This window comes from Microcebus murinus, chromosome X (assembly GCF_040939455.1).
Source record: "Microcebus murinus isolate Inina chromosome X, M.murinus_Inina_mat1.0, whole genome shotgun sequence".
NCBI classification, from domain to species: domain Eukaryota; kingdom Metazoa; phylum Chordata; class Mammalia; order Primates; family Cheirogaleidae; genus Microcebus; species Microcebus murinus.
In genome coordinates, this window is record NC_134136.1 from 73,817,107 (window position 1) to 73,825,908 (window position 8,802).

Below are 8,802 nucleotides of genomic sequence, written 5' to 3' on the forward strand. Positions count from 1 at the left end.
AGCTGTGGTGGCCACAGGAGTACTTGTGTCACCTCTCCTTTAACTCCAGGTACCTCAGCAGAGAGAATTTTGGGGGAAAGAGAAGGAAGATAGTGAGAGACTGCCTGATAACCCAAGGGAAAACTCTCTTAGCTTTCCCACATTCATCAAAGCTGTGTATCTAGGAGTCTGCAAGAGTTAGAGCATTTTGGGGGTTAGAAAATCACCTAGTGTTGAAATAGGTACAGTAACCACATTCAACACTGAGTTGTCACAACACTCAATCCTCTTTGAATTCTGGGGAAGCCCTATCAAGAAGGATGAGTACAAATAAGTCCAAATTGCAGTGATCGGATAAATACTAACTCTTAAATGCCAAGAAACTGACAAAGGTTCACCAACATCAAGAACATCCAAGAAAACATAACGTCACCAAATGGACTAATTAAGGCATAAGGGACCAATCAGGTGTCATAGGGCTCCAAGTAAAATCACTAGAGTGATGGAAATATGTGACTTCTCAGATAGGAAATTCAAAATAGCTGTCTTGAGGAAGTTCATTGAACTTCAAAATAACACAGAAGGAATTCAGAATTCTATCAGAGAAATTTATCAAAGAAATTGAAATAATTTTAAAAAGTCAAGCAGAAATTATGGACTAAAATAGTCAATTGACAAACAGAAAAAAGCATCATAGTGTCTCAGCTGCAGAGTTGATCAAGCAGAAAAAAGAATTAGTGAGTTCAAATACAGGTTTTATGAACATACGTAGAGAATAAAAAGAAAAATATAAAAAGAACAAAGATGTCTATGAGATCTAGAAAATAACCTGGAAAGTGCACATCTAAAACCTATTAGCCTTAAAGATGATATAGAGAGGGAGAGATAGGGGAAGAAAGGTTATTAAAAGAAATAATAATGAATAAATATATAAACCTAGAGAAAGATATGAATATTCAGCTATAAGAAGGTCAAAGAACATCAAAAAGATTCAAACCAAATAAGGCTACCTCAAGGTCTATAATAATCAAACTCTCAAAGCTTAAGAATAAAAAAAGGATCCTAAAATTAGCAAGAGAAAAGAAGGAAATAACATAAAACTGAGCACCAATATTTCTGGCAGCAGACTTCTTACTGGAAACTTTACCAGCCAGGAGGGCCTGAGATGACATTTTCAAAGTGCTAAAAGCAAAATATTCCAATGCAGACTATTACATCCAGTCAAATTATATTTAAACATGAAGAAGTAAAGGCTTTCACAGACAAACAAAACCTTATGGATTTCATCAGCATCAGACTTGGCAAGAAATGCTAAAGGGAGTTCTCCAATCTGAGAAAAAGGGATTGTTAACATCAATAAGAAATTATCTGAAGGTATAAAGCTCACTGATACAAGTAAGTATACAGACAAATAGAGAATATTCTAATATTGAAATTGTGGTCTGTAAACCACTACTATCTTTAAAAGAAAAACTAAAAGAAAAACCTATCAAAAACAGTAACTACAACAATGTGTTAAGAAATATAGACAATATAAACATAAAAATAGAGAAAACAGAATAAAAAAATGAGGGAATATAGATAAAATGTAGACTTTCTTAGTTTTCACTTTGCTTATTTTTCCATTTCTTAGTGATCAGGTTAAGTTGTCATCAGTTTAAAATAATTGGTTATGTTATTTGCAAGGCTCATCACAAAGGAAAAACCTATAATAGATGCACAAAAATTAAAAAAAATAAAATATATCACCACAGAAAGTCACCTACACACAAAGGAAGACATAAAAGAGAGAACAAAAGGAAAAAGGAACCAATAAGACAACCAGAAAACCAATAACTAAATGGCAGTAGTAATCCCTTACCTATGAATGATAGTGTTAAATATAAATGGACTATATTCTCTAATTAAAAGGCAAAGAGTGACTGAATAGATAAAAAAAATTCAATTATATGCTGCCTACAAGAAGCTCACGTCACCTAAAAGCACACACATACGTATACTGAAATTGAATGAGTGAAGAATAATATTCCATGCAAATGGAAACTAAAGAAGAGCAGGAGTAGCTATACTTATATCAGATAAATACATTACAAGACAAAATGAGCAAAGAGGGTCATTATATAATGATAAAGATGTCAATTCAATAAGAAGAAATAACGATCATAAATATATATGCACCCAACACTGGAGTACTTAAATGTATAAAGCAAATATTATTAGAGCCAAAGAGACATATAGACTCCAATAGAATAATAATAGTGAACTTCACCACCCCACTTTTAGCATTGGACATATCATATAGACAGAAACATAGCAAAGAAATATCAGACTTAGTCTGAATTATATACAAAATTGACCTAATAGACATTTAAAGAGCATTTTACCCAATAGCTTCAGAATACACATTCTTTTCCTTAGCACATGGAATTTTCTCAAGGATAACAACATGTTATACCACAGAACAAGTCTCAAAATATTCAAGAAAATTGAAATTATGTCAAATATCTTTTCTTGACACAATGTCATAAAACTAACACAAATAACAATAGGAACTTTAGAAACTATACAAACACATTGAAATTAAATAATATACTCTGAAGAACCATTGGTTTAATGAGGAAATTAAGAATGAAATTAAAAAAGAAATGGAAGCAAATGAAAACAGAAGCACAACATACCAAGACATATGGGATACAGAAAAAGCAGTACCAATTGGGACATTTATAGCACTAAATTCCTACATCAAAAAGTAGAAAAACTTCAAATAAACAACCTAATGGTACATTTTAAAGAACTAAAAAGCAAGAGGAAACCAAACCCAAAATTAGTAGAAGAAACGAAATAATAAAAATCAGAGCAGAAATAAATGTAATTGAGACAAAAATATGAAATATTAATGAAATTAAAAGGTAGTTTTTGAAAAGATAAACAAAATCAATAATCCTTTATGCATACCAAGAAAAAAGAGAAGTCCCAAATAAATAAAATTAGAGACATAAAAGGAGACATTACAATTGAAATCATAGATATTCAAGGGATTATTAGAGACTGTTATGAGCAACTATATGCCAATAAATTGTAAATCCTAGAATAAAAGGATGAATTCCTAGACACATACAATCTACCAAGATTAAACCATGAAGAAACTCAGAACTTGAATAAACCAATAAGTAAAGTCATTGATACAATAACAAAGGCTCCCATCAAAGAAAAGCCAGAACATATGCCTTGACTGCTGAATTTTACTAAACAATTAAAGAACTAATGCCATTCCTACTCAAACTATTACAAAAAAATTGAGGAAAGGGAATATTTCCACACTCTTTCTACTAGGCCACTGTTATTCTGATATCCAAACCAGGCAAAGACAAAATAAAAAGAGAAAACTATAGGCCAATATCTTTGATGAACATAGATGCAAAGATCCTCAACAAAATACTAGTTTACTGAATTCTACAACACATTAAAGAGATAATTCATCATGATCAAGTGTGTTTCATCCTAGAGAAACAAGAATGGCTCAACATATGTAAATTGATAAATGCAATACATCACATCAACAGAATGAAGGACAAAAAACATGTGATCATTAAAAGAGATGCCAAAATACAGTTGCTTAAATTTAACATCCCTTCATAATAAAAACTCTCAACAAACTGGGTATAGAAGTAACATACTTCAATACAATAAAAGCCATATATGACAGACCTACAGCTAATGTGATACTGAAAAGGAAAAACTGAAGCCTTTCCTCTAAGATCTGGAATAAGATAAAGATGCCCATTTTTACTACTTTTATTCAACATGGTATTGGAAATCCTAGCCAGATCAATTAGACAAGAAAATAATAATAATAAAGGGCATCCAAACTGAAAAGAAAGAAGTCAAAGTATCATTGTGTGCAGATGATATAATCTTGTATTTAGAAAGACCTAATGATACTACCAAAAAAACTATTAGAACTTAAAAAATGTTCAGTAATGTCGCAGGATACAAAATCAACATATGAAAATTAGTAGCATTTATATATGCCAACAGTAAACAATATGAAAGAGAAACCAAGAAAGTAATACCATTTATGATAGCTACAAATAAAATAAAACAAAATGCCTAGGAATAAACTTAAAGAAGTGAAGGGTCTCTACAGTGAAAACTATAAAACACTGATGAAAGAAATTGAAGATGAAGTACAAAAAATGGAAAGATATTTCAGGTTCATGGATTGGAAAGAATCAATATTGTTAAAATGTCCATATTACCCTAAGCAATCTACAGAGTCAGTGCAATTCCTATGAAAATACCAATGACATTTTTTGCAGAGATAGAAAAGTTAATCATAAAACTTATGTAGAACCACAAAAGACTCATAATAGCCAAAGCAAGCCTGAGCAAAAAGAACAAAGCTAGAGCAATCATGTTACCTGAATTCAAATTATACTGCAGAGTTGTACTAACCAAAACAGCAGGGTACTAGCATTAAAACAGACACATAGACAAATGTAACAGAATAGAGAACCCAGAAATAAATCCATACATCTATAGTGAACTTATCTTCAATAAAGTTGCCAAGAACATACAGTAGGGAAAGGATAGTCTCGTCAATAAATGGTACAGGGAAAACTGGATATCTGTAATTATAGAAATGAAACTAAACCCCTATTTCTTGCCATTTACAAAAATTGAATAAAAATATATCTATTTTTGCCACTACAATATTGTTAAGATGATTTGAAGTAAACATTCATGGAAAAAACAGCAAAATAATTCTTGATTTTTATGCCTTAGTTTTGGTCTATAGGAAAAAGTAATTTGGTTACTTTGTTTAAAAGTGATAATTACCATAGTGGATTAATTATTCTAGGTAAATAATCATAGAAAAATACAAATATGTATACAAGATAGTCAACATCAGTTCCCGGATTCTTTTTTATAAAAGTTGTTGCTTATATTCAGAAATTAAATCTGATAGTTTGATTTAACATTGATAAATTAATTATATTTTAAAACAAATATATATAATAAAAAGCTTTAAAAATTTACCTATTTGTACATTTATGTGTCTGTGGTGCCTAAATACATACATATAAAATATATCAATAAAGTCTGTACTACAAATCACTGCATGAATCATATACCAAAATTGCAAAATTGGGGCAGAGTTGAAATTATAAACTAAGAGGAAGATTCAAGGGGAAAATAGGCTATTTGTGAGTCAAAACAGCACAGAAATCTAGGAAAATAAGAATAATAACTGAAAATATTCCTTACAATATGACAGGCACTGGTGATGCTTGACAATGCACATTTATTAAAGTGATAGGTGTTGGAATTCCACTGAATTTTGGAGTATGTAGGCTATAAGAACATGTGGATAAGATATAAATTAATCTTTCTAAAAGATATTTTGATATTAGGAATATAGAAAGAGCACAGTAGCTGGAAGGAGATACCAAATTTATAGTGTAAATGGCATTAATTATTGCTCTCAGATTTATACAGAAATGTAGTTACGAGCTCTAAAAATTTGAGCTCTACTTCTATGGAGTATACTTGATATTATAAATTAATCATTATTTAAAAATTTAGCATTATAATCATCTATACATCAATATGCAGTTACAATGCACCATTATACTTGCCACAAAATGTCTTAAGATATTGGAGGGAATTGTGGTACTTCTTTGTCAATGTGTTCTTACTATAGTTCTGGAGATGACATTTTGTATATGCAGGTAACAATTAATGCTTCATTCAATACTATCAGAATTTTTTGGTGGACCCAACTCCTGGTGGTACCTAATCTTCCCTTTTTTCCCCAGGTAAATTAAGGTATAATTGACAAATAAAATTGTACATATTTAAGGTATACAATGTATTGATTTGATATATGCATTGTGAAATGGTTATCATAATCAAGCTAGTTAACACATCCAGCACCTAACATGGTTACCATCTTTTTTGTGGCAAGAACACTTAAGATCTACTCTCTTAGCAAATTTAAATGATATAATACTATATTATTAAATATAGCCACCATCCTGTACATTAAAAAGTGCAGGCAACAAAAGCAAAAAGAAAGAAGCAAGACTACGTCAAACTAACAAGCTTCAGCACAATCAAGAAACAATCAACAAAATAAAAAGGCAACCTATGAAATAGGAGAAAATATTTGTAAACCAGGCATCTGATAAGGAGTTAAAATCCAAAATATTTAAGTAGATCATACAACTTAATAGTAAAAAAAAACAAAACAAAACACAAATAATTTGACTTAAAAATGTGCAAAAGAACCTGAATATACATTTTTCCAAAGAAGGCAAACAAATGGCCGACAGGTATATATATACCTGTTGCTCAACATGTGCTCAACATCACTAATCATCAGGGAAGTGCACACCAAGACCACAATTAGATACGACCTCACAACTGTTAGGATTGCAATTATAAAAAACAAAACAAAAAATAGCTAAAGATAACAAGTGTAGGCAAGCATGTGGAGAAAAGCAAATCCTTGTCTACTGTTGGAAGGAATGTAAATTGGTGCAGCCATTATGAAAAAACAATATGGAGTTTCATTAAGCATTAAAAATAGAGCTACTATGTTTTCCAGGAATCCCACTTCTGGGTATATATCTGAAGGAAGCAAAATCAGTATCTGTACTGTCATATTCATTGTAACATTATTCATAATAGCCAAGACATAGACATAACCTGAATGTTTGTGGATGAATGAATAGATATAGAAAATATGGTATATATACAATGGAATATTCTTCAGCCATAAAAAGAAAGAAATTCTTCCATTTGTAACAACATGGATGAATCTTGAGGACATTATGCAAAGTGTAATAAACTAGACAAAGACAAATAGTGTATGATACTTATACGTGAAATCTAAAAATGTCAAACTCATAGAAACAGAGAATAGAATGGTGGTTTTCAGGTGCCGAGGCATGAAGGATATTGGGGGATGTTGGTCAAGGGATACCTACTCTTCAACAAAAGGTATTAATATACAACCAAAAGTCAGTATCCTCCCAGAAAATTTTCTTGTACTGCTAAGTACAGTGCAAAGCAAAATTTAACTCAGCAGTAACAGGTTTTTATGGAAGAAAATTTTGACCGAAAAATAGAAGCCGCAGAAACTCTATTAGCACTTACATGGAAGTAGTAGGGTATAATTTGGAAAGAGTGCATATTTTAGAATTACCTAGAATTTGACCTTAATCTTAACATAGATAATTAAGGGTTGGTGACCTTGGACTCCTTTCTTAATCTCATTGAGTTTCACTTACTTTTCAGGGTTGTATAAGGATTGCAGATAGTATAATAAATTACTTATCACAATGCTTAGCTCACATTAGATATACCATAAGTGGTAGATGTTGCATATTGCTTTCTTGGTGGTATAAACACTATTACCATTCAACCTTAGCTAAGTACAGCATGTCAAGTAAAAAGTGTGTGCCAGAAACTTTATCATCACATATTTTCAGTACCTAGAATTTCTGATTTATTCATTTATTCAACATCTATTTATTGAGCATCTATTATGTCCCGGGTACTGTTCTAGGCACTGTGGAAAGAATAGTAAACAAAAGAGTTACACATCCATATCTTTATTAAAGATTGTTGTTTATCAGATGGTGATAGGTATTAAATAAAAAATAAAATGGTCTTTGTAGGCCATTGTGATGATTTATTTTTTAAACCTGAGGTGGGAAGCCATTGGAAGGTTCTGTTATATAGTAAAAAGTTTACTCTGGCAGTTGTGGTTATGCAAACTGAAGGGGGAAAAGGGTAGAAGTAGGGAAGCCAATAAGGTTGCTAGTATAATGATTCAGGCAGGAAATAAGTTGGCTAAGGTCTCAGTGCTAGCAAGAAGTGGCCACATCCTAGATAAATTTTCAAAAGTAAAGCCAACAAGGTTTCCTGAAAATTTGGGCATGAAGTGTGAGAAAAAGACGAATCAAAGATGGCTTCAGTTTCTGGCCAGAGGAATTGAAAGGGAGAAATTGTCATTAATAGAGATGAGGAAGACTAACAAGTAGTGTAAATTTAATTTCTGATTGTTAAATTTATGGTGCCTATTAGACATACAAGTGGACATTGGTCAAAGCCACCCCCAAAATAGGAATTAATTGAGAATAGATTCACAAAGTAAGCCCAAAAGCACCATACCTTTAGTAGTTTGGAGAGATAATGTGGGGACAAATTCCTGATTTGGGTATGTTCAAGACAAAAAATGTCTTCTTTCTGGTACTATGTGTAGTACCGACTTCTGAAATTGGAAATGATGAGTCACAAATATTTTCTGCAAGATAATATTAATGGAAGGTAAGGAAGTAGGTCAATATCTAGAAGGGGACGTGTGGTCAAGAGAGGGTTTTGTTGTTAAGATAGGAGAAAAAATACATCTTTTATATTTATGAGAGTAAAATAAGAAAAAAAAATGATGATGCAGGAAAGAGAAGGAATAATCACTGAAGTGATGAGTTAGTGAGAGGAGATACAATCCAATGCATAGGCAGAGGTGTTTGCCATTGCTAGAAGCACAGAGAGTGAATTCTTAGTAACAGAAGAGAAAACACCACATATAGGCAAAGATTCAGGCAGATGGGAGCTGTAATGGTGGGAACTCATAGAATTTATTTTTTTAATTGTTTCCATTTTTTTCAGTGAAGTACGAAGCAAGGTCATCAGTTGAGAGTGAGGCTGACACAGGAAGTGTTGGAGGTTTAAGGTGAGATGAAAGTATGAAATAGGCATTTAAGAAGATATGAGAGTGTATAAAGTAGGCACCTATACTATTATTGCTTTGGC